Raw genomic sequence first — 27,978 nt, forward strand, 5'->3', positions numbered from 1 at the left:
ACTGGGGAGTTGGTTGTTGGTTCTTTTTTATTTTTTTCAGATAAGGCGTGACCCAGACTTTGTTCCGCCTACTTACTGAGCTGTGGCTTTGTGAAATGGAATTTACAATTACTAAAAAGAAAAGAGCCCCAAATCCCACAACTCCTTTCACTTAATTATTCATGGCATTGATCAGCACATTTATTTTTAAAAACAGATAAAGTTAGAGCCGCATTCATAGAGGAAGAAAACTTCTTCTTCCATACTTACATTACAATAGACTTAGGACTTTCTTTTTCCAGAGTTTGTAATTTGCATATGTAAATTTTAAAACCAATCAAATATTATCACAACATATTTGAAACAAATTTACAATGTTCAAAACTCTCTTTGCAGGTGACACTTCTCATTCTAATTCACTCAACAGGATTAATTTCTGTATATTGTTCTTAATCATAAAAATTAGACACGTCTAGCAATACTAAAAATAAATATGGTAATGAGGGAAATAGAATGGATAAGTCTTAGAAATTACCTCAAGTTTCCAAAAAAAATATTAACTTTCAATAAATTACAAGACATTGAAATTAACAGAATAGGCTTCCCACGCCCCATATCATTTAAGAGTACCTTGGAAACTTCTAGAAGAAAATTTAGAAGATACAGAGTTCCCTTAGAGTGGAAAATCATCTGAAAACATAGCAGTCAACAATTCTTGGACTTCTCTGGTGGTGCAGTGGTTAAGAATCTGTCTGACAATGCAGGGGACACAAGGTCAATTCCTGGGCCGGAAACACCCCACATTCCTAGGAGTAACTAAGCCTGAGTGCCCTGGCTACTGTAGCCCATGAGCCCTAGAGCCCGTGCTCTGCAACAAGAGGAGCCACCACAACGAGAAGCCCACACTCCACACCTATAGAGTAGTCCCCACTTGCTGCAACTAGAGAAAGAATGAATGGAGCAGAGAAGACTCAGCGCTGCCAAAAATAAATAAATAATTGAAACAGTTCCTCCTAACGCTCTGTGCCACACTGCTTCTAACCATCAAGTATGTGCAGCCTATTCTTGATTCAGGACTGACCTGGTGACAGGCTTTACTCACAGAATACAGGAGAAGGGACGTTCCGCTGGTTCCAGGCTTAGACCTTGAGAGGTTTCCACTTTCACTCTCGTGGGAAGTAAAGGAAACCAAGGCTAATTTACTGAACCATGACAGGTTCAGTAACAGAAACGATGACAGAGCAACCCATCCAGGTCCCAGGAGTCCAGTTACCCCAGAAGGCATCAAGCTTGGGAGTGAAGATATCTTAGATTCCCAGGCCCAGACGCAGATTAAATATGCGCTGTGCCTGGAGAGCCCTATTTGAATCTCTAACTCATTTGCAGAGCTGTAAATGATAAAGTAACTGTTTTAAAAACCACTAAATTTGGGGATGATTTGTTACCTTGCAAAAAGTAACTGATACATTTATAATTGAATTCAACACCGTGTCATTTTCACTGCTATTCAGTTCAGTTCAGTCCAGTCGCTCAGTCGTATCCGACTCTTTGCGACACCATGAACCGCGGCACGCCAGGCCTCCCTGTCCATCACCAACTCCTGGAGTTTGCTCAAACTCATGTCCATCAAGTCGGTGATGCCATCCAGCCATCTCATCCTCTGTCATCCACTTCTCCTCCTGCCCCCAATCCCTCCCAGCATCAGGGTCTTTTCCAATGAGCTAACTCTTCGCATGAGGTGGCCAAAGTATTGGAGTTTCAGCTTCAGCATCAGTCCTTCCAACGAACACCCAAGACTGATTTCCTTTAGGATGGACTGGTTGGATCTCCTTGCAGTCCAAGGAACTCTCAAGAGTCTTCTCCAACACCACAGTTCAAAAGCATCAATTTTTCAGTGCTCAGCTTTCTTCACAGTCCAACTCTCACATCCATACATGACCACTGGAAAAACCATAGCCTTGACCAGATGGACCTTTGTTGGCAAAGTAATGTCTCTGCTTCTTAATATGCTGTCTAGGTTGGTCATAACTTTCCTTCCAAGGAGTAAGCGTCTTTTAATTTCATGGCTGTAATCACCATCTGCAGTGATTTTGGAGCCCAGAAAAATAAAGTTAGCTGCTGTTTCGACTGTTTACCCATCTATTTTCATGAAGTAACGGGACCAGATGCCAAGATCTTAGTTTTCTCAATGTTGAGCTTTAAGCCAACTTTTTCACTCTTCTCTTTCACTTTCATCAAGAGGCTCTTTAGTTCTTCTTCACTTTCTGCCATAAGGGTGGTGTCATCTGCATACCTGAAGTTATTGATATTTCTCCCAGCAATCTTGATTCCAGCTTGTGCTTCTTCTAGCCCAGCGTTTCTCATGATGTACTCTGCATATAAGTTAAATAAGCAGGGTGGCAATATACAGCCTTGACATACTCCTTTCCTGATTTGGAAACAGTCTGTTCTTCCATGTCCAGTTCTAACTGCTGCTTCCTGACCTGCATATAGGTTTCTCAAGAGGCAGGTCAGCTGGTCTGGTATTTCCATCTCTTGAAGAATTTTCCACAGTTTATTGTGATCCACACAGTCAAAGGCTTTGGCATAGTCAATAAAGCAGAAGTAGATGTTTCTCTGGAACTCTCTTGCTTCTTTGATGATCCAATGGATCTTGGCAATTTGATCTCTGGTTGCTCTGCCTTTTCTAATTTCAGTTTGAACATCTGGAAGTTCATGGTTCATGTATTGCTGAAGCCTGGCCTGGAGAATTTTGAGCATTACTTTTCTAGCCTGAGAGATGAGTGCAATTGTATGGTAGTTTGAGCATTCTTTGGCATTGCCTTTCTTTGGGATTGGAATGAAGACTGACCTTTTCCAGTCCTGTGGCCACTGCTGACTTTTCCAAATTTGCTGGCATATTAAGTGCAGCATTTCCAAGCGTCATCATTCAGTATTTGAAATAGCTTAACTGGAATTCCATCACATCCACTAGCTCTGTTCATAGTGATGCTGTCTAAGGCCCATTTGACTTCACATTCCACGATGTCTGGCTCTAGGTGAGTGATCACACCACTGTGATTATCTGGATTGTGAAGATCTTTTTTGTACAGTTCTTCTGTGTATTCTTGCCACTCTTCTTAATATCTCTGCTTCTGACAGGTTCATACCATTTCTGTCCTTTACTGAGCCCATCTTTGCATGAAATATTCTCTTGGTATCTCTAATTTTCTTGAAGAGCTCTCCAGTCTTTCCCATTCTATTGTTTTCCTCTATTTCTTTGCATTGATCACTGAGGAAGGCTTTCTTATCTCTCCTTGCTATTCTTTGGAACTCTGAATTCAAATGGGAATATCTTTCCTTTTCTCCTTTGCTTTTCACTTCTCTTCTATTCACAGCTATTTGTAAGGCCTCCTGAGACAGCATTTTTCTGTTTTGCATTTCTTTTCCATGGGGATGATCTTGATCCCTGTCTCCTGTACATTGTCACGAACCTCCGTCCATAGTTCATCAGGCACTCTGTCTATCAGGTCTAGTCCCTTAAATCTATTTCTCACTTCCACTGTATAGTCATAAGGGATTTGATTTAGGTCATACCTGAATGCTCTAGTGGTTTTCCCTACTTTCTTCAGTTTAAGTCTAAATTTGGCAGTAAGGAGATCATGACCCACAGTCAGCTTCCAGTCTTGTTTTTGCTGACTGTATAGAACTTCTCCATCTTTGGCTGCAAAGAATATAATCAATCTGATTTCAGTGTTGGCCATCTGGTGATGTCCATGTGTAGAGTCTTTTCTTGCATTGTTGGAAGAGGGTGTTTGCTGTGACCAGTGAGTTCTCTTGGCAAAACTCTATTAGCCTTTGCCCTGCTTCATTCTGTACTCCAAGGCCAAATTTGCCTGTTACTCTAGGTGTTTCTTGACTTCCAACTTTTGCATTCCAGTCCCCTATAATGAAAAGGACATCTTTTTTGGGTGTTAGTTCTAAAAGGTCTTGTAGGTCTTCATACAACCATTCAACTTCAGCCTCTTCAGCATCACTGGTTGGGGCATAGACTTGGATTACTGTGATATTGAATGGTTTTCCTTGGAAACGAACAGAGATCATTCTGTCATTTTAGAGACTGCATCCAAGTACTGCATTTCAGGCTCTCTGGTTGACTATGACTGCTACTTCATTTCTTCTAAGGGATTCCTGCCCACAATAGTAGATATAATGGTCACCTGGGTTAAATTCACCCATTCCAGTCCATTTTAGTTCACTGATTCCTAGAATGTCGACATTCACTCTTGCCATCTCCTGTTTGACCACTTCCAATTTGCCTTGATTCATGGACTTAACATTCCAGGTTCCTATGCAATATTGCTCTTTACAGCATCGGACCTTGCTTCTATCACCAGTCCCATCCACAACTGGGTGTTGTTTTTGCTTTGGCTCCATCCCTTCATTCTTTTTGGAGTTATTTCTCCACTGATCTCCAGTAGCTTATTGGGCACCTACCCACCTGGGGAGTTCCTCTTTCGGTGTCTTATCCTGTCCTATACTGTTCATGGGGTTCTAATGGCAAGAACGCCGAAGTGGTTTGCCATTCCCTTCTCCAGGGGGCTACATTCTGTCAGACCTCTCTACCATGTAATATCAACAATATAATGTGCATTTAAGCATGATTATTAATTCATTAAGTGAATATTGAATGGCTACTAAAATACAGATTGTATGCCAGGAACAAGTGTCCAGCAGGTAGAAAATTTTATAGTGTAGAGGGGTATAAAGGCAATGATAACATATAATGCCAAATGGTATCGTGTGCTACCCTGTTCTAAACTGCTTCAGTTGTGTCTGACTCTACGTGACCCCATGGATTCCAGCCCACCAGGCTGCTCTGTCCACAGGATTCTCCATGCAACAATACTGGAGTGGGTTGCCATGCCTCCTCCAGGGGATCTTCCCTACCCAAGGATCAAACCTACGTCTCTTAAGTCTCCTGCATTGGCAGGTGGGTTCTTTACCACTAGCACCACGTGGGAAGCCCAAAATAACAGAGTTAAAATAAAGGTATAGAGATTTTTTTCTAAATCTAGAAATAACTATGTTGAAGCAATATAAGCATCATAAGAAAGGTGGCTCATTTTTTGTAAGGATTAAATGAAGTGGTTAGCATAGCACTTAGCACTAATTACTAACACTGTAATTAGTCCACATTAAATGGTGCTGAAAAATTTCAACTATACAAAGAGTTATAAGAATTCAAACAGGGAAAGCTCATGAGTGGTTTGCAGGTTATTTGCATATTTTTTCTAATTGGTTCAATAATTTTCAGAGGGTACTCTCTGCCCATTGGGAGTATAACCCCGAGGGGCAAAAATAAAGACATGCTTCCCTCTCTCAAACTACTCAATCTGTAAAATACACATCAAATAAGAATAATGAGAGATACAAAAGGTAGAGCAAAAGATTATAACCTGTTCAGGAACGCTGCTTAATTCAAAATTCTTAAGAGGAGGAGGAGTAAGCCAGGCAATGGCTGCTGGGTATGTATGTATGAATCTATTGATATGTGTGAGGGTGAGGCAGAAGCAATGGCAAGTGTAACCCAGACATTTTTAACAGCATATGCAAAGGTCTGGTCCAGAAATGAAAGACATCCATCATTGTTAGAATCAGAAAACACAGGGAGGGCCTCCCCATAGTAAGGCCAGAGGGGGCAGGAGGGTAAGAGATCACATGGAGTCCTCAGGACTCATGTCAAGTAACCTGGACTTTAATTTAAGGTCAACTGAAATTTACCAGAGTTTTGGTAAGCATTTCAACAGGGTTTTGTATTTAAAACACATGATGCAGTGTGAAAATAGAATCAGAATAGTCAATAGATATTGGAGACAGACAGAAGCCAGACTGTATGCTTTTGCAATAATTGAGGAAAATGATGACGGTGGCTTAGCTGAAGCTGTTGGCATTAAAGGTGGAGGGAACTGGGCAGTTTCAGCAGATATTCTGGACACAGGAAAGACAGGACTTATTGCTAATTAATGTCTCAAAAAAGGGGAAGAAATCAGTAGGAAATCCTAGGTTTGTGGGTTGAGCAACTGATGTGATTCAGGTGTTGCTTTCCTGTGGGGACAATGGAGAACACATTGGTAGAAAAATAACTCTGGCCAGGCCTCTGGCTGACAAGGTCAGCTCTACACATATCAAGGCTGAAGGGCTCTGAAACATCCAAGTAGACATTGTATACTGACCAGCATAAAGGAGGTTATGGTATATCACTGCTTCTGCCTCACCCTCACACATATCAACAAACAACTTGAAAATCTCTGTAGATGGCAACAGTGAAGTTTAACTCATGCTCCTATTTGATGTCCCCTGCAGGTCCACGGAGGGCTCTGCTCACAGCAGCCACTCAGTTCCCAGGCTCATGGAAACTCCATTTAAGCTCAGGCTTTCATGGCTGCAGAAGCAGATGAGGACACACAGAACCAAGTATGGGCTCCCGGAGTCCCTGCAGGGAGGGATTAAATATGAAATGCTCACATTCCCTTGGCCAAAGTAAGTCAAGGGACCAAGCCTGCCATCAACAATGCGGCAGGAAAGAAATCATCCTTTCCTTGGGAAGGGGTAAATGATTATCAATAGCTTCTTACAGTAATAAAGCAAACAATTAAGATAAATAGGTTTAGACTTTTAGATTAAACTAGAGAGAGCAAGAGAGAGAGAGAGATGAAAAAAGAGATGTTAAGGTGAATTTTTTAAAAGATGGGTATGATTTTTAAGGGGGTTCCCAGGTGGCACAGTGGTAAAGAATCTGCCTGCCAATGCAGGAGATGCAAGAGATGCAGGTTCGATCCCTGGATTGGGAAGATTGCTTGGAGTGGGAAATGGCAACACACTCCAGTACTCTTGCCTGGAGAATTCCATGGACAAAAGACCCTGTTGGGCTGCAGTCCATGGGGTCACAAAGAGTCAGACACTACTGAGCAACTTATAATTGTGCTCATAAACACAGCACATGATTTTGACAGAAGAAAGAAAATCATTAAGGGCTTCCTTGGTGGTCCAGTAGTTGGGAATCAGCCTTGCAACGCAAGGGATACTGGTTTGATCCCTGGTTCGGGACAATCCCATATGCCGTGGAGCAACTGAGCCTGTGAAACACAGCTACTGAGCCAGTATTCTAGAGACTGCAAGCTGCAACTAATGAAGCCTGTGCGCCACAGAGTCTATGCTCTGCAACCAAAGAAGCCACTGCAATGATAAGCTTGCGTACCACAGGGAGTAGACCCCACTCACCACAACTACAGAAAAGCCTGCACAGCAAAGAAGACCCAGCATAGTCATAAATGAATCAATCTTAAAGAAAAAAAAATTATGAGGATTCCAGATATTAATATGGGATGATGGAAAGAAAATCACCAGTGACAGGTGAAAGTCTTCATTAGATTTTGCATTCCTCTTGTTACAATGAAGAGGAAAAAGAGGGGAAGAAAATAAGTAAATGATTCACTTGAGAGAGAAGGAAAATGAACCAATCAAAGTCTCCATGACCAAAAGAGGGAAGTAAGACCATCTTGGAAAGAAGGGAAATGACAGGGTTAAGCTTGGAAGGGAAGCTGAAATAGGTCCTGAAAAGTAAAGTCAATTTTAGTCATAGAGATAAAATTTTACACAGAAAGAAGAGTGAGTCTACTTGGGGTCTGAGATGAGTAGAAAAGTTCACTCACAATCACTATGGAAGACAAGGCAATAGCTCTCATTTACAGTTAAATAATTTTTTTCCTTATAAGTGGAGGCTGATCTGGGGTGAAAAATGCATTGCTTTCGGACATGGGACATGTAGATCCCATTTCTGGTTAGGTTATTAATCTGTTATTTGACCTAAGGTATTCAATGAATTTTTTTGGTCTCACCAGTAAAATATATTCTAAGATGCTAAACTGTACAAGCATTTTTGGACCTAACATGAAAGCAATACAAAGAGAGATTTTACCTAGATCCACCCCCTCCTTGGTCTCTTAGTACCTGAGATTCACAACAGGACATGACCTCCCATCTACCTCCATGCTCTAATACCTGACACTCCACCCAAAGCAAAATCTTCCTCTGTAACAATTTACAACCTGCCAACTATCCACCTAACATGTTCTCCACTGCAACAAGCATGGAAATGATCCATCAGAAGAACTTGCCAGGACAGTCTTACCAACCAGATAAACTATATGTATTTTGACTTCCAACCCTCCATGCACCGAGGATTCAGTTCAGTCCTAGATTCACAGGAGGCCTTCCCTGATCATTCTACTTGATAGTCAGCTCAGATTCCTTTTCTTCTGAACTCCCTTGTCTTTCCACACATATCACATTTCCATTATTCTATGAATTAGAGAGAGAGAGAGAGAGAGGGAATGCAAATAGAGAATAATAAGGACACCAACATTAATATTGTACAGAAACAAATCTTGATAGGTAGCAAAACCGTTGACTTTCCCTTAAGGTCCTTACCTCCTATATTTATTACAACAAATTCACACAGTTGGAATCAATATTCCAACTTTAAAGATGAAGAAACTAAGCTGAAGAATGTAGCCAAGGTCACAAACTATTAAGTGGTAAACAAAATCTGCCTGGATTAAGACGCACTGCATAACAACAGGCACATTTTCATAATATTGTTCACTAGGTTTCTAAATACATGTCAGTTCTTCCCATTGGACTGTATGCTCCCTTAGAGCCTTCATTATATTTTCTCTCTCTGTATTACTCAACCTCATACTGAACTCTTCCACTCAGGCAGCAATTAAAGAGTTATAATTCATTCAAAGGCAATAAACAGACATTTACATTTCCTGTTTCTTATTTGAAAAGCAACTAAAATCTAGAGGGTATTTACAATGCTTAATGGATATGAGGCTTGCTGGTATGGCAGTTTTCATTATTGGCTCAAATTCTCCACCCCTCCCTACCTGTGCCTTGGCCATGTGACAGTTCCTCCCACTTAAGGGGCAGAAGATAGTCCCACTCCCTGGAATTTGGCTTTGGCCCTGTTTCTTGTTATGGCCCACAGACACACAAAGGTGATATGCTAGTTGCAAGTCAAGATCGTAATAGATCTATGTTTCTACTTATCCTTTTGTACTCATGCAACTGGCATAAGAATAGTTTCCACCACGGAGCTTCTCCTTCAGCTTGCACCCCAGAATAACATGTGGAAATACCTGAATCAGCCAGACCTGCAGCTTGAGCAAGGCACTCTAGGCAAGCCGTCAAGATGTGCCAACTCTCAGATCATCCACAAAAATATGAGCAAGTGTAGCTGAGTTCAGCAGAGCCACACCAGCCAATCTGCAACAGCAAAAAACTAGATGAATTTCCCTTTGAGGCTACAGAACTTTTCTGGTTGCTATTTATGTAGAATCAGTTCAGTTCAGTTCAAACGCTCAGTCATGTCTGCCTCTTTGCAACCCCATGAATCGCAGCATGCCAAGCCTCCCTGTCCATCACTAACTCCCAGAGTCCACCCAAACCCATGTCCATCAAATCGATGATGCCATCCACCATCTCATCCTATGTCGTCCCCTTCTCCTCCTGCCCTTGGTCTTTCGCAGCATCAGGGTCTTTTCCAATGAGTCAGCTCTTCCCATCAGGTGACCAAAGTACTGGAGTTTCAGCTTCAACATCAGCCCTTCCAATGAACATCCACAACAGATCTCCTTTAGGATGGACGGGTTGGATCTCCTTGCAGTCCAAGGGACTCTCAAGAGTCTTCTCCAACACCACAGTTCAAAAGCATCAATTCTTCGGTGCTCAGCTTTCTTTGTAGTCCAAATCTCACATCCATACATGACCACTGGAAAAACCATAGCCTTGACCAGATGGACCTTTGTTGGCAAAGTAATGTCTCTGCTTCTTAATATGCTGTCTAGGTTGGTCATAACTTTCCTTCCAAGGAGTACGTGTCTTTTAATTTCATGGCTGCAGTCACCATCTGCAGTGATTTTGGAGCCCAGAAAAATAAAGTCAGTCACGGTGTCCACTGTCTCCCCATCTCTCTGCCATGAAGTGATGGGACTGGATGCCATGATCTTAGTTTTTTGAATGTTGAGCTTTAAGCCAACTTTTTCACTCTCCTCTTTCACTTTCATCAAGAGGCTCTTTAGTTCTTCTTCACTTTCTGCCATAAGGGTGGTATCATCTGTATATCTGAGGTTACTGATATTTCTCCTGGCAATCTTGATTCCAGCTTGTGCTTCCTCCAGCCCAGCATTTCTCATGATGAACTCTACATATAAGTTAAATAACCAGAGTGACAATATACAGCCTTGACATACTCCTTTTCCTATTTGGAACCAGTCTGTTGTTCCATGTCCAGTTCTTACTGTTGCTTCCTGACCTGCATACAGGTTTCTCAAGAGGCAGGTGAGGTGGTCTGGTATTCCCATCTCTTGAAGAATTTTCCACAGTTTATTGTGATCCACACAGTCAAAGGCTTTAGTCAATAAGGCATAAATAGATGTTTTTCTGGAACTCTCTTGCTATTTCGATGATCCATCGGATGTTGGCAATTTAATCTCTGGTTGCTCTGCCTTTTCTAATTTCAGTTTGAACATCTGGAAGTTCACGGTTCATGTATTGCTGAAGCCTGGCCTGGAGAATTTTGAGCATTACTTTACTAGCATGTGAGATGAGTGCAATTGTGCAGTAGTTTGAGCATTCTTTGGCATTGCCTTTCTTTGGGATTCGAATGAAAACTGACCTTTTCCAGTCCTGTGGCCACTGCTGAGTTTTCCATATTTGCAGGCATATTGAGTGCAGCACTTTCACAGCATCATCTTTCAGGATTTGAAATAGCTTAACTGGAATTCCATCACATCCACTAGCTCTGTTCATAGTGATGCTTCCTAAGGCCCACTTGACTTTGCATTCCAGGATGTCTGGCTCTAGGTGAGTGAGCACACCATCGTGATTATCTGGGTTGTGAAGATCTTTTTTGTACAGTTCTTCTGTGTATTCTTGCCACCTCTCCTTTCTGCTTCTGTTAGGTCCCTACCATTTCTGTCATTTATTGAGCCCATCTTTGCATGAAATGCTCCGCTGGTATCTCTAATTTTCTTGAAGAGATCTCTAGTCTTTCCTACTTATTGTTTTCCTCTATTTCTTTGCATTGATTGCTGAGGAAGGCTTTCTTATCTCCCCTTGGTATTCTTTGGAACTCTGCATTCAAATGGGAATATCTTTCCTTTTCTCCTTTGCTTTTCACTTCCCGTCTTTTCACAGCTATTTGTATGGCCTCCTCAGACAGCCATTTTGCTTTTTTGCATTTCTTTTTCTTGGGGATGATTTTGATTCCTGTCTCCTGTACAATGTCATGAACCTCCGTCCATAGTTCATCAGGCACTCTGTCTATCAGATCTAGTCTCTTATATCTATTTCTCACTTCCACTGTATAGTCATAAGGGATTTGATTTAGGTCATACCTGAATGCTCTAGTGGTTTTCTCCACTTTCTTCAATTTCAGTCTGAATTTGGCAATAAGGAGTTGATGATCCAAGCCACAGTCAGCTCCTGTTCTTGTTTTTGCTGACTGTATACAGCTTCTCCATCTTTGGCTACAAAGAATATAATCAATCTGATTTCAGTGTCGACCATCTGGTGATGTCCATGTGTAGAGTCTTCTCTTGTGTTGTTGGAAGAGGGTGTTTGCTATGATCAGCACATTCTCTTGGCAGAACTCTATTAGCCTTTGCCCTGCTTGATTCTGTACTCCAAGGCCAAATTTGCCTGTTACTCCAGGTGTTTCTTGACTTCCTACTTTTGCATTCCAGTCCCCTATAATGAAAAGGACATCTTTTCTGGGTGTTAGTTCTAGAAGGTCTTGTAGGTCTTCATAGAACTGTTCAACTTCAGCTCTTTCGGCATTACTGGTTGGGGTATAGACTTGAATTACTGTGACAATAAATCAATAATAGATGTAAACTGTATTCATGATTCACAAATAGTTCTTCTTCACCCCTAGACCTATATGTGGAATGTGTTTCTGCCCATTGTCTTGCCCATGCAGTCTTTTGATAGCATATCAAGATATGAGACATATGCCAGGACCCAGAAAAAACTATAATGTGCTAGGAAGGGTCTGGCTTAGACTCATAAGATGTTGAGACTTTACTAAAATCTTAGACTTCTAGCCTGATGATATGATTAGATAAGACTTTGGGGGTATAGTTTATGTAGAGGAAGTGAGCAAAATTTGTATACATGTGATTAAAAGTATACTTTGTGTGCAACAGGTACACTATGGTAGATTTACTGTGATTTGTAAACATTTACTTTATCTTTTTATTGGCCATATGGTGGCTTCTGGCCAATGAAATGCTAGAAAACCTGATACATGACCAGTTCTAGCCAAAGTTTTGAAAGCAACTGCACAGTTCAGGTAAGTCCCTTGGGTTTCTATTACCTTCCATAAGAATATACCAGAAATATGGAGCTTTCTTGACTTGAATTCCCTAGGAACAAAATCTGAGATGAAGAAGGTTTAATGGAGAAATGATTGTGAAAAAAGGAAAAAGAAAAAAAAAAGGGTATTAGGAAGTTAAAAAAAGAAAAAAGGCAAGAAGAGCCAGAGGGGAACTGGTAAAGTAGCTACAGTGGAGGCATCAGTAGTCCTAAAGGGCTTTTGGAGTTGGGATGATCCTTCAGAGTTGTGCCAAAACCAGGGGACCAGGTTTTGTTGCCCCTGTATCTGTCACCTGTACGAGTCACCACCCAAGAAAAGGCATAGACTTGGCTGAGACAGCTCCCTACACAGAAGGAAATTCCTAGCGGGGAGAGGACACTGAGGGCCACTGGTAGCTGGTATTCCGAGCAGACATGGGTAGGTATATCAGCCCGGAATAGGTGGACCCAGAGAGAGCACCACAGTATCCACTACAGCTGGGCCTTCAACCTGGACTCCAAAATGGAAAGCCACAGTGGGCAGATGCACGGTCACTCCACAGCATGGAAGGGAGCCAGACCGTCCCGGGGCCAACCCTCGGCTCACAGGCAACAGAGGGGAGGGGACTCTATTGTTACAAACCCTTGAGATTTTCAGATAGTTATTTACAAAAGAAAAGCTGACAAGACATTTATAAAATAACAAAAAAGAGATAAGACCCCATGTTTTAAGAACATTTACCTATCTTTTATAATATGCTTTTAAAATTAGAACGTGTATGTTATTGCTGCATAAACTACCCCCAAACTGAATCACTTAACCACATGTATTTGCTGATTATTATGCATTTGACCTGAGTTAAGCTGAGCAATTGGTTTGCCATTACGCCTGGGGTCATTCATGTAATATTAATCTTCCGATGACTTAACTGATCACTCACATGACTGATTACCAATTTTGGTTATCAGCTCTGTCTTTATCTGGCTACTCATTGTTAAAAGGCTTTCCTGGACTTTTTACGTGGTGGTCTCAGGGTAAGATGGGGTTCCCAGGGGGCTCAGTGATAAAGAATCCACCTGCCAATGTAGGAGACACAGGTTCGATCCCTGGTTCTGGAAGATCCCCTGAAGAAGGGCATGGCAACCTAATTCAGTATTCTTGCCTGGGAAATCCCACGGACAGAGGAGCCTGGCAGGCTACAGTCCATGGGGTCACAAAGAGTTGGATGTGACTCAGCAACTAAAACAACAACTCATGGCAAGAATGGAACCTCCCAGTATCTTAAGGTTGAGGATCAGCATTCAGATTCATACGTACACTTCACTTTGTCTACATTTTATTGCTCAAATACCATAACTTAGCCCAAAGGGAAGGGAAATAAATTAATTGCTTAAAGGGAAGAAAGAGCAGAGTACCAAAGACAGTGTTATTGCAGCCATCTTTGCAGACAGTCTCCCACAGGGAGATGTGTGTGCTGATGTGTGCTTTATCTTTTTCTAAAGTTATTTTTCTCTGACAATCAAACACGACAGACACAATTTAGACTTTCCTTTCCCATCCCTGGGAGTGGGGGGTGGGGGACACCTGCAAAGATATGTAATTTTTTCAATTACAGACAACTAAAAACCTTTACCCACTAGGGGTCAGTATAGAAGAGTCCATTCAAAAATGACCCTAAAGCAAGAAATAAAACTAACAAAAGGAAAGAAAGAGAAGGGGAGATGAAAAAGAAGGGAGGAAGAAGATACTAACTTTAAATAACACTGACATTTAACCCTATATAAAACTGCAAAAGCCTCTCCATCATTAGATTTTATTCTCTTCTGCTTGAATGCATAAAAAATGAATGTATTTCTTACTCTATGAAGTTGTGTGTGTGTGCGTGCCAAGTCACTTCAGTCCTGTCAGGCAAGAATACGAGAGTGGGTAGCCATGCCCTCCTCCAGGGGATCTTCCTGACCCAAGGATCAAACCTGCATCACTTACGTCTCCTGCATTGGCAGGCAAGCTCTTCACCACTAGCACCACCTGGGAAGTCCTATGACTTTATGATTCAGGATTAATCTATTCCCTATTCCAATCTATGTCTTGGGTAAGGTGTGTTGGGGAGATGAATCAAAGTGGGTGGGAAGAATGACAAAGAAATAATCAGATTACTAATAATCAGATGGAATAATAATTTAAAAGCAAAGAAAATCAAGATTCAGGAAGAAAACCCCATAAGAAGTTTCTGGAAAAATGACAAGAATACTCCCAAGCAAGTTGTAATGCAAAAACATTTACATCAACAGACAATTATGACCCTATTAGGTTAAAAAGAGATAATGCCTGTAAGTCTAGCATTTCTCATCTTTGGAAATATGTATGCCCTCCATGTATAAGAACCTTTACAGAATATATGGTTTGTTTCATGACACAACAAAACCTATATATTAAGACCTGTTATTTTTAAAAACTAATATCTCTAATGAGTACTACACCACCAAACCCACAGAGGCAATTACTGCTTAATATTAGTGAAATAACAATTCAGTAAATTAGTACTAAGTATAAACATGTATTATCTTTCCATTGCACATGAGAAACATTTTATTTAATGGCATGAGATTATGAGTGAGAAAATATCTGACACCCAAGACTCAAGTTTCCAAACTGCACAGCAGGTATACACAGCGCTCAGGTGGTTTCGCTTGTCAAAAATAAAAGAAGTCCCAGTTAAGAGTCACTGAGAAGAGTTCAGAAAAATGGCAAACTGCCCAATATATAAATGTGAATGCCTTTGTAGGTATAGGGAATGGGTGGGGGTAAAGGAGGTACTGTCTACTGTTGCAGGCACCCAACTTGGGTATAACTGTGCCTTATCTATATTCTAGAGGCTTCAGAATATTCATCAGAATTAGTAACAAGGAATGGTAATCAGCAACTTTCTGCTGCTTTACATTCACAGAGGCGGCCAGCCCAAGTGAGTAGCAGCCATAAGATTAGATCACTAGCTATACTGTTCAGCTGATTTTAATTGCCTGAAAAGGGTCATTACCGTCTACTGCAACGTGTTAAGTTATTTTAAAGAGTGACTATTTCTATGTAAGAAATAAAAATGGACTCTGATTCAGTTTGAAAGTACAAGAATGCATTCAGCTGGGTCTTCATCCTGGTGGCATAAAAGTGCTATCCAACTCTGATTAAACAAACACGTTTACCTGCAGGACTCGTTAAAAGTAGTACTGAAAGTCAACACAGATTCCCAAACCAATGACCACAGAGAATCACCCAAATGTCATATCCTGATTTATAAAATGCCAAGATTTCCATTTCCATAGCAACCTTTTTTTTTTAACATACAGGCAACTCCGAGGTAAAGAACTGCATGATATTTAAGAAGAAGACAAATATTTGCATGGAAAAAGGTCTGTAGAAGTGGAACTTTTGACACCTCAAAGACACTTGAAAAATATTACATCAGTGTAGGCTCACACCGAAACTGCAGCTCTCAGGACAGTTGTCCTTTGAATTAAAATTCTAGACTCGTGAACCTATATATGGCATAAAACAGCACAGAGGTATATACACATTCTTGCAATCAGGTTAAAACAAGAGTGACACCAGAATAAGATCTGTTGTCTAGTTAATATAATGCACTAGGATCGATTTACTGGTTCTGGTATGATACTACAGCTATAGGCAACGTTACCATCACAGGCAGTTGGGTGAAGGATATTCAGAACTCTTTGTACTATCTCTGCAACTTGCTATGAGTATAATAACTTGAAAACAAAAAGTTTTAAGATGTAGGTTACCAAGACTCACTCCCACAGGTAACTCCGAAAGTCCTGTAAGGGCCAAGGGATTTCCATTATTTCAAGAAGGACAGTCCATGTTTCTAGAAAGATCATTAACTGTGAAGCAGTGAAAAAAAGAGTATATTCAGCACAATAAAAGGGGCTTTCTGTTTGAAGGATAACTGGTGAGACTGTTTAATGCTCATAAAGCTTTCATCCATTTATAAGCAATTAAAATTATAGCTCAGGGAAGAAATGCCTTTGATTTCTTGCAATGCAGTCATTTAGTTATTTCTTATCCCAATGTTTTATTCTAATAAAAAATGAAATTTGAGAATTCCAAAGTATCCCCTTGCACTAAAATGAACCAATTACACCAAGGACCAATCCTTGATACTGACAACCTTTAGCTTATGCTTCTTTTAGGGTATAGGTCTGTTAAAATAATTTTCTAAATTCAGATCATTATTAAGATATTCATCTACTGTCAACGAATGGCTTGTCACCCTGTGTAAAGTAAAATAAAATCTTTACGTATACACTAAATTAATTTTAAGTTCAAAAAAAGAAGCCCTGATATAACTACAGTAGAATCTATTTTTCCTTCCACAAATACTTGCCAAAATCCTAATATGTGGGTTCTACTCTACTCACAGACTATCAGGAAAGGCAGATATTAAAAAATGAACAGTTAAACTCTAATCCATTGTCTCTCTAAAGAACATTTTAAAACACAGGTAAGAGCAGTCAGCGTGGGGCAAATCTAGTCTAGGAGGACAAGAAAAACTTCTTGGAGAAACATGGATGGGCATAACTGGATAAATGGTAGGATTGAAAGTAAAGAGCTTTCCTGTCAGAGGTAACAGTGAATTGAGGGTAGAGATGAACTGAAATGGGAATGAGGGGCTTGAGATGGAACCCCTGGGTGCAGAGACCTTGAAGTTTTGTCACACTGAATTGTAAGGAAAGTTAAAGACGGTGCCTGTAGTGGGAATGCTCTATGTGGGGGGAACCAGGGGAAGAAGTCTCATGTAGACAGGTGCATCAGTGGCACTTTTTCTCTAGGCAGTGACTGTCCAATGACACAAGATGGATTAACACAACACCATGGGTTGGAAAGACTGGAGCAAGAAAGGGAGTGTGGGAAGGAAGATCGTTTCTTAACCTGCCATATTTAAGTAAAATGTGTACAGGAAATAAAGTGCTTGAACCCTAAAGTGAAGGTGTTAGTCACTCAGTTGTGTTCGATTCTTTGCAACCCATGGACTATAGCCCACCAGGCTTCTCTGTCCATGGAATTCTCCAGGCAAGAATACTGGAGTGGGTAGCTATTCCCTTCTCCAGGGGGTCTTCCCAATCTAGGGATCAAACCTGGATCTCCCGCATCACAGGCAGATTCTTTACCTGAGTCACCCTTGGACACTACACTGGTGCATAATAACCTGAATAAAAGTTCTTGTATTTTTAAGCAGTTGACTACCTACAGGAACAAAGGAAGAGGATGATGCCAATCACCTCTGGTGCCACATGCCTTGAGGACCACGATGAGAGTCAAAGAAAAAAGACAACTTCTAAATTTGAACCAGCTTGAGAAGAAAAAGGATGACTGCCATATTGACAAAATAAGTCTGAAGTAGTAGATATTCAAGAGATCTAAGAGACTATGCACAACGCCACAGAGAGAATACTCTGAAAGCCAGCTGCAGACTTTTGCTGAACAGGGAGAATCTTCACAGAATCCTTGGTCATAGGGGTGCTCAGTCACATGTTGCAAACTCAATGCCCCCAAAGCTCAGTTCTCATGGGTGGGATCACGGTTTCCTACTGGCTCAGTGGTAAAGAGTCTACTAGCCAAGCAGGAGACAGGGGTTGGATTCCTGGGTCAGGAAGATCCCCAGGAGAAGAAAATGGCAACCCACTGCAGTATTATTGCCTTGAAAATCCCATGGACAGAGGAGCCTGGAGGGCTATATAGTCCTTGGGGTCACAAAGAGTCAGCTACAACTTAGAAAGTGAGCAGCAACAGCAAGCTGCATGGGTGGATCAAACTAACTGTCAGCCAGATACTATGAAAGGACCTGCCTTGCAGTAACAAGGGAAACAGATGTGGTAATTGCTTAACCAAACTTATCACATGGACTGCAACCCTGTCTAACTCAATGAAACTATGAGCCATGCAATGTAGGGCCTCCCAAGATGGACAGGTCATGGTGTAGAGTTCTGACAAAATGTGGTACTCTGGAGAAGAGAATGACAAACCACTTCATCATTCTTGCCTTGAGAACCCAATGAACAGTATGAAAAGGCAAAAAGATATGACACTGAAAGATGAACTAAGGTCAGTAGGTGCCAGATATGCTACTGGAGAAGAGTGGAGAAATAGCTCCAGAAGGAATGAAGAGGCTAAGCCACAGCAGAAACATCACCCAGTTGTGGATGTGTCTGGGGGTGGAAGTAAAGTCTGATGCTGTAAAGAGCAATACTGCATAGGAACCTGGAATGTTAGGTCCATGAATCAAAGTAAATTGAAAGTGGTCAAACAGATGACAAGAGTGAACATCGATGGACTCAGTGAACTAAAATGGATGGGAACAGGTAGATTTAATTCAGATGACCATTATGTCTACAACTGTGAGCAAGAATCCCTTAGAAGAAATGGAGTAGCCATCATAGTCAACAAAAGAGTTCAAAATGCAGTGCTTGGGTGCAAGCTCAAAAATGACAGAATGATCTCTGTTCATTTCCAAGGCAAACCATTTAACATAATGGTAATCCAAGTCTATGCCCCAACCAATAATGCTGAAGAAGTTGAAGGTGAACAGTTCTATGAAGACCTACAAGACCTTCTAGAACTAACGTCAAAGAAAGGTGTCTTCTTCATCATAGGCAACTGAAATGCAAAAGTAAGAAATCAAAAGATACCTGGAGTAACAGGCAAGTTTGGCCTTGGAGTAAAAAATGAAGCAGGACAAAGACTAACAGAATTTGCCAAGAGAACACAGTGGTCATAGCAAACAACCTCCTCCAACAACACAAGAGATGGCTCTACACACGGACATCATCAGATGGTCAATACGGAAATTGGACTCTCTACCATCTGAGCCATCAGGGAAGCCTGTAATGAAATCAGATTCATTATATTCTTTGCAGCCAAAGATGGAGAAGCTCTATACAGTCAGCAAAAATAAATAAATAAATAAATAAAAAGACCAAGAGCTGACTGTGGCTCAAATCATGAACTAGTTATTGTAAAATTCAGACTTAAATTGAAGAAAGTAGGGAAAACCACTAGACCATTCAGGTATCTAAATCAAATCCCTTACAATTACACAGTGGAAGTGACAAACAGATTCAAGGGATTACATCTGATAGACAGAGTGCCTGAAGAACTATGGATGGAGGTTCATAACACTGTACTGGAGGCACTGTTCAAAACCATCCCCAAGAAAAAGAAATGCAAAAAGGTAAAAAGGTAGTCTGAGGAGGTCTCACAAATAACAGGAAAAAAGCAAAAGGCAAAGGAGAAAAGGATAGATATACCCATGTGAATGCACAGTTCCAAAGAATAACAAGGATATATAAGAAAGCCTGCCTAAGTGAACAATGCAAAAAATAGAGGAAAACAATAGAATGGGAAAAGACTAGAGATCTCTTCAAGAAAATTTGAGAGACCAAGGGAAGAGTTCATGCAAAGATGGGCACAGTAAAGGACAGAAATGGTATGGACAGAAGAGATTAAGAAGAGGTGGCAAGCATACACAGAAGAACTATACAAGAAAGATCATTATGACATGGATATATACAATGCTGTGATCACTCATCTAGAACCAGACATCCTGTAGTGCAAAGTCAAGTGGGCCTTAGGAAGCATCACTACGAACAAAGCTAGTGGAGGTGATGGAATTCCACCTGAGCTATTTCATGATGCTGTTAAAAAGTGCTACACTCAATATGTCAGCAAATTTGGAAAACAGCGGTGGCCACAGGACTGGAAATGTTCAGCTTTCATTCCAAACCAAAAGAAGGGCAATGCCAAAAAATGTTTACACTACCGCATAATTGCACTTATTTCACATGCTAGCAAAGTAATGATCAAAATCCTTTAAGCTATGCTTCAACAGTACATGGACTGATAACTTCCAGATGTACAAGCTGAGTTTAGAAAAGACAGAGGAACCAGTGATCACATTGTCAACATCCATTGGATCACAGAAAAAGCAAGAGAATTCTAGAAAAACATCTACTGAAGCTTCAGGGACTACACTAAATAAAGCTTTTAATTCTGTGGATCACAAAAAACTGTGGAAAATTCTTGAAGAGATGGGAATAACGTACCTGCTCCTAACAAATCTGTATGTAGGTCAAGAAGCAAGTTAGAACCAGACATGGAAAAACATATTGGTTCAAAGTTGGTAAAGGAGTACATTAAGGCTATATATTGTCACCCTGCTTATTTAAATTGTAAGCAGAATACATTATGTGAAATGCTGGGCTGGATGAAGCACAAGCTGGAATCAAGATTGCTGGGAGAGATACCAATAATCTCAGATATGCAGATGACAGCATTATGGCAGAAAGCAAAGAGGCACTAAAGAGCCTCTTGATGAAAGTGAACAAGGAGAGTGAAAAAGCTGTCTTAAAACTCACTTTCAGAAAACTAAGATCATGGCATCTGGTTCCATCACTTCATGGCAAAAAATGGGTTAACAATGGAAACAGTGACAGACTTTATTTTCTTGGGCTCCAAAATCACTGCAGATGGTGACTGCAGCCATGAAATTAAAGACTCTTGCTCCTTAGAAGAAAAGCTATGGCAAACCTAGACCACGTTATTACAAAGCAGAGACATTAGTTTGCCAACAAATGTCTGTCTAGTCAAAGTTATGATTTTTCCAGTAGTCACACATGGATGTGGGTGTTGGATCATAAAGAAGGCTGAGTGCTGAAGAATCAATTCTTTCGAACTCGGGTGCTAGCGAAGACTCCTGAGAGTCCCTTGGACTGCATGGAGAGCAAACCAGTCAATCCTGAGGGAAATCAAGCCTGAATATTCATCGGAATGATTGATACTGAAGCTCCAATAGTTTGGTCACCTGATAGAAAGAGCCAACTCATTCGAAAAGACCCAACTCATTGGAAAAGACCCTGATGCTGGAAAAGACTAAAGGCAGGAGGAGAAGGGGATGACAGAGGACCAGATGGTTGGATGGCATCACCGACTCAATGGGCATGAGTTTGAGCAAGCTCCGGGAGATAGTCAAGGACAGGGAAGCCTGGCGTGCTGCAGCGTGCCAATGGGGTCACAGAGCATTGGATACAACTGAGCGACTGAACAACTGCTTACCAGATGGCTCACGGAACAGTCAACAGGTATCAGATGAGGAAACAGTTCCAAGTTACAATAAGGAGGACATGAAGAGAAAGTTCTGGAGGATATGAACAGAAAAAGACTAACAGAGGTGCCCTAATTTAGAGAAGAAAGGAAATGAAAGAGAGCCCTCTCTTAGAAATTGGTATTTGAACTGTGACCTGAGGAACGAGCATCAGGCAAAATCTTCAGAGTGTGTGTGTGTGCGTGTCTTCATGTGTCTGTGTGTTTGGGGGCAAAGGCTAAAGAGAGCTACCAGACAAAGGGACAGATGAAGCCCTAAGGCAGGAAAGAGGTCAACAAAACCAGGGACATAAAAAATAAAGCCTAGTAAGTTCTTACTGGTAGTGTTTGAATCCTACAGGACTCTCTTATCACAAATAGCTCTGAACACCACAGAAAGCCATCTAAGTGCTTGGAGGAGAGGAGTACTAATTTAATTTACATTGAAGAAAGAAAAACACTGCCCTGACAGCTGTGTGAGAAGAATTTGGGGAAAGAATCAAGAAAGAAGGCAGGGAAGCCAGTGTGGTTGTCTCAGGAGAGAAGATGGTGAGTTGGAGTAAGATGCTATGACTGGAGGGAAGTGGGCAAATCGGAGAAATGTTTCAGAGTTATAATCAAAAGCACACATGAGAACTGAGTTGCACTAGTTCCCAAAATAAGAGTTTTTCAAGTATTGTGATCTCAATAATTCTTTATTCTATTAAAAATAGTATACTGTCAGGCTCATTTATCGGCAATATAATCAAAGTGCTTTTTGAATTACCGAGCTCATCTCTTAACATTTGCAAGGCATTCAGAGTCACGATTTAGAAAAACAAATCTGTTCTATTTTAGAACACAGAAAATTTATAGTCTGAGTTCTAAAGGCACCTAAGAGAGTGCTATGGAGTTGCTATAACATACATAATCTATTTCTTAAAATGTCAATACGTCTGCCATAAGGAATATGCATACCTTCTGAATTATTTTATCCTACTTAATAAAATAGTCATTTCTTCTCACTTTTTTGCAAGGCAGCTTCTTGAACAGTAAAGATTCTACAAATATTTACATTCCAAGTAGCAGAGCTGTTTGAGATGCAATAAAGTTCTGCCAGCACTTCTATTACAAAGCCTTATTTCTTGTTTATAACATGTACATAAAAAGGGGGGGAAATAAAACTGTACTGTGGATTGAAACTTGGCATACAAAGTTTCAAAGAGAAAGTGCATTTCTCCTGCAGCAAATTTTCAAAAGGGATATTCCATCGTGTTTAGGAGACATACTGAGCTGCAATGGGGAAAGGGACTAAGGGGCAAAGAACACTTGCAGGGAGTGGACACAAAAGTCATTTCACACACATGATCCAATACTCAATTCTGAATTTTTTATACAAATTAGATCTGAGACTGAGATCTGTAACCCATCAATGTCAAGCAGTGTCCTATCTTAAATATTCTGTGGCTGCAGCATGCTAATTACTGCCAAACATCTTTGCAAAAAAGGGTATTATCCAATGCATTATTATCAAGCGTAAGAAAGGAATAGCCCAATAGCATTAAGTGACTCATAAAACCATAGGAGCACCTCAGAGATGCGCATCATCAGGGAAGCAAAGTACCTCCCTAAGATCAGAAGGGTTATTAAAGCTGGACTGGTAACGATTAAATCAGAGATGGCAGACAAACATGCATAGCATCAATAAATCCTCTTGCCATCTGCATATCTCCTAATGCATAAGATAACATTACCTTACTGCTAACAACTTAATAACTGGTAACTGGAAAATAGAGCTTCTCTGTTTGGTGACATTGCTACAATACACGGAGCTATATATAGATCTGGTAGCTTGAAAGGGGCAATTATATCTATATACTATTTCAGCACAAAACATATTAAGAGTTAATGAGAACTTCAAGTTGGACACTTAAATTATGCAGTAAAAACAAAGCTGGAAAATGTGCACTAAATGGATGAGAAGGAGTTAGGAACTTATAAAAGAGAAAGACATACCTTGCCAGCAGAGCCAAGAGGTTATTATTTTGTAATAACTAGGCATATATGAAATGTGACAGTGATAAAATTGAACATAAATCAGCAACCGAAAGGCCACAGCTTGTTGTCCGCAGCTAATCTTTTGCTCGAGTTGAAATTGCTCAGCACTTTGGTCCTATTAAATGTTTTGCTCCCATTTGAAGGGCTATCTGTTTGTGTTGTAAAGGATATTTAAAAGTTAGCGTTCTCCTGCAGAAATGAACTTAATGCCTTCATGTCTTCAGGCTTACATTAATGACATCCACACAGCAAGTAGGGCATGGGGCTGAATGTTATTGTCTGCTGAGGCAGGCAGTGCCTGAATCTATTCTGCTGCAAATCAATTAGCCACTCAATGCCTCCGATAGCCCATCTTTAGACAGGAGGCCCATGCATATGTATTCAATCCCACCACTCGTGTAAAAACAAATGTGCAGCATTTTGCTCTATGTTCCTGATGGACATGGATCCTTTCCGGGGTCCTCAAACCACATGTTGACTCTCAACTGATTACAAGCAACCATTCAAACATGAGTAATCCCTGAAGCCCCTAATTTTATAATTTGCAGTCTTCTCATTAAGAAACCTGAACCTATCAGACATCTTTTATGAACAATGCTTGGGAGAACCTGTCTTACTGCACTCAGTAATTGGCACATAGTAGGCATTTTGCAAGCACGGTTCAAATGGATATGGATATTAACCCCAGATAACTTCGTCCCTGTACCTTGACCCACAAAGGGTTAAAAGCACAAACTCAGATGCCAGGTTACAGCAGCCAAAGTCCTGTTACTGTTTGTAAACAGGGGCTAACAAGGCAAAAGTAACACATTTGACTTCAATATTGAGACATAATAGCTGTTTCAAAAGCAATTACTCCTGCTTTCAATCTCAGAAGGGCTGATTCATTGTTCTGATTAATTCCTGTTTTTAATCTATTTACAGATCAGGATTCTTTTTCAGCTGGTGTGATATTCATCTCTGTGGGGGTAGACAGAGACCACAGCACTCACAGTCTTCCTACTTTTTTTCCCCCCAGTTATTCTTGCTTAATCATCTTTAAATTATTTCTGGATTTAGCTAGTCACCATATGAGCTGGGGTTTCTGACCTCCCTCCTGCACATGACAGATCTCCTGTCTGTTGCTTTCTCTAGCTGTGTTTCCCCACATCTTGGTTTGAGAGGAACAGATTTAGCCACCCCTTTCCCAGAGCTCTGTCTGTATCCCTCCCTTAGGCTCAGAACGGAGATTTGCTCTCCTTCCCATAGCGGGCACCGTTTGTTATTAAATCATTCCTCTGGGCGCATCTCCGTGTTGTAAATCAATAAACAAATACGAAATAGGGAAGGATAGGACTGGTGAGCTGTGGAGCTTTGCACAAGCAGAGCCCAGAAGCTGTTCATATCGAGCAAACCAAAAAAAAAAAAAAATCCCCTAAGGTGCTATGACTTGGAGCGCCCGGTTAGCACTTCCTAGTTTTCTGATCTCAATATTCTGGTACCCGCTTGGTGAGCTTCGCAGGGCTCCTCAGAGAACTGAGAAGCATCCAAAGACGAGCGGCCAATCTCAATTACACTGGATCACTGCCCATCAGAGAAAACCTGGCAAATGAACGCAACGGAGGATTCCGTCCAAGACTGCAGATTTGAAAGTGGAAACAGAATGCAGCTGGAAAACTTGATTGCTAATAGAAGCATCCTCCACCCAGGCTTGTTCAGAGCTGGAAGCCAGGAAGGAGGGTTCTGGCAAAAAAAAAAAAAGGGTTTCCCATTTCCACTCTCTGCACCATGGACCTGGGGTTCTTCCTCCGCACCCTCATGGTTCACAACTTTTCCTCCCAACTTTCACTGGCCAAAACCGCTCAGTAAAGGATAAGCGAGGGGAACCCACCTCGCTTTTCGCCACGCTCCTGCCAAGGATGCGGCGTCTTCCTATCCGGAAATCAATCCTCCCCCGAGAAAAGGCAAAATAAACCCCCTAAAGCAAAGCAGCCAGGAGAGGCAGCTCTTATTCTCGACCCTTCGGATGTATTTCACAGCAAACAAACTTTGGGGCTGAGGAGCCAAAAAGCCAGTGAGGAAAGTTTGCCCCAGCGGATGGCTTATCCCAGTACCCGGACCGGCGCGAGGAGCCGGGCATGCCAGAACCTACCTGGTCCCTGCAGCTAGCTGACCAGGCGCCGGCCCCGCCAACTTGCCTGCCACCGACAGCCCGGGCCCGCTGGGCAGCAGTGCGCGCCCGCGCGAGCCGCCGCCGCCGCAGTGTCCCGGCCCGCGCTGTTCCCAGCCGAGCCCACGGCGCCCGCCCGACAGCCGCCGCCACCGCGCGCCAGGCTGCTGTGGCTGCTGCCGGCGCCGAGCAAGCGCTGCCTGCGCCTCCGCCTCTCCGCGCGGGCGCGGGAAGGAGGGGAGACGCGCGGGCGGGAGGGGCGGGGAGCGCTGCGGAACAGCCAACGAGGTCCCGCGCCTCGCGCCACCGGCTCGCCCCGCTGCGCCCCGCCGGACCCCGCGTCGCCCAGCGCTCGGGCCGCGTGCGCCCGCGTGCGTTCGCCCGCCGCAGGGCGCTGGGCGCGGCGCCGGAGGGCGGAGGCGCTCAGCGCGTCACCACTGGGTGGCCTCGTGCGCGCACAGTTGGGCTCCAGGGAGCGCGGGGTTAAAGGTAGGGGTAGGGGGTTTCTGCTGCTCCGCTCCTACAAGTGCACAAAGATGCACAATTTTAATATTGAAGTCAGTAATATACTAAGGGTTCTCTCTGTGCCAGGTAGTAGACTGCGCGGTTGAAGTGAATTAGTTATTGCTTGTCCCCAGAGCACCCCTGGATCTATTATTACTCCCTGGATCTATTATTACTCCCTGCTTTAGTGATTAGGAAATAATTTGACTAAGGCTTCATTGAGTCATTGAGCCCTCTTGGGGGGGGGGGGGCGGTGTCTTTTTACAAGCATCCTGTGAGGTAGATCTTATCACCTTTATTTTCTTAAATAACAGACAGTGTTTGGAGAACCTGGCCTTGAATGAAAGCCTACTGAAGTCTTAAGCCCCGTGCTTTGAACAGCTAGACTACACTAACTTCCCTACCTGTGCAAGGGTTGCTCAGTGTAGCTTTACTTCTAATTGAAAAACTGTAGGAAACAGCCTACCATGATTAGGAGAATAGCTAGTTAAAACATAGTGGAGGCATAGGATGTAAAATATAATAAAGCAACTACAGAGAGGGAAGTATATATACCAATACTGGCATGAAATGACCTTCAAGAGGTATTACTAGGAGAAAAAGGGTTCAGGAAAAGTATTTCCAGTTTTTTGTTCATAATACATGTGTGCATGCATATTTATGCCTTCACCATTTCTGGAAGGATGTCCCAAGATACTGATAACAAGAGTCCTTGTGAGTAAAACTGAAACTGGGACTGAATTTTATAATTATTCGACATTGTTTTTAAAATGTAGCATAAATTTGCTTTCCTTTATAGTTAAAAAAAAATCTACTCTTTTTTTTTTTTTTTCCCATTACACTTAAAAGGGCCCTGTCTCCTCTCCTGTCCCTTCCTCTCTCTGATCCCTACTGTCGGAGGAACACAACCTCCAGTCAAGGGCAGTGACCTGGGCCAAAAAGATCTGAGAGGGGGTTTAAGGAAAATGGCTGCTTGACTGTTCTTTCTCATTTTTGCTTCTTTCTCCCAGAAATATGTGTTTCTGTTTAGTCCCCTACAACTCAGAAAGGAATTCAAGCTTTTGGAAAACTCCTTCAGGAGGTATACAAGACAACAGGTCAGTCAGTAAGATGCAGGGCACTGCTCCCTTCAGTGAAGCCCCCACGCACGGCTCCAGTCCTGCCTGCTGGCAGAAAGAAACTGCTTCAAAGTGAGGCAGTGTTCCCCCAGAACCATTTGGGCAGCTGTGCCTCTGTTCCCCTTGAGCACACAGCAGGGTCCTGGGATATACTGGGTAACTTTGATCATGGCCACTTTAACCCTGTCTCTCACTTTATCAGGAAAACTATTCTTCCCTGTCAAAGAAATGACTGAATAAAAAAAAAAGAAGATGGAATTATTTATGTTTCAAAAGAGGGGAGGCAAGCATAGATAGAGCTCACTACTATAAATAAAAATAATGTGCTTTTCCTCATCAGAATTAAATTGCAGTAAATTTGGGCTCCTTAAGGTCTCTCTACTTAGCAAAAGAAAAAATAGAACAGGTACCCAACGGTGGTTTATGGTCGTTTCAGTTGTTATTGGTTACTGTAAATAATCTTTTTGCTTGCAATCTGGGAACATGTTGGCAAACCCCCTGAGTGTGACAACATGTTTTATTGGGCAGAACTGGTGTATTCTGGAAGAAACTGAGAAAACTTTCCATGCAAATTATGTTCATGCCTTCACCTAGCAGGTGCAATTACTGCCAGGCCCACATTCATCACAGGAGTGCCT

At 41.8% G+C, this 27,978-nt stretch overlaps 1 protein-coding gene across 1 annotated transcript in view; it reads right to left on the bottom strand.

The window, feature by feature from the left end:
• Positions 1 to 26,056, bottom strand: part of CNTN3 (contactin 3) — a 395,354-nt gene extending 369,298 nt beyond the window's left edge. The window contains exon 1 of the mRNA XM_043443181.1: positions 25,701 to 26,056. The gene's annotated coding sequence lies outside the window, so the exon portion shown is untranslated. The remainder of the gene's footprint in view (positions 1 to 25,700) is intronic.
• Positions 26,057 to 27,978: the final 1,922 nt, after the last annotated feature.

The sequence above is a fragment of the Cervus canadensis genome, chromosome 22 (genome assembly GCF_019320065.1).
Source record: "Cervus canadensis isolate Bull #8, Minnesota chromosome 22, ASM1932006v1, whole genome shotgun sequence".
NCBI classification, from domain to species: Eukaryota; Metazoa; Chordata; class Mammalia; order Artiodactyla; family Cervidae; genus Cervus; species Cervus canadensis.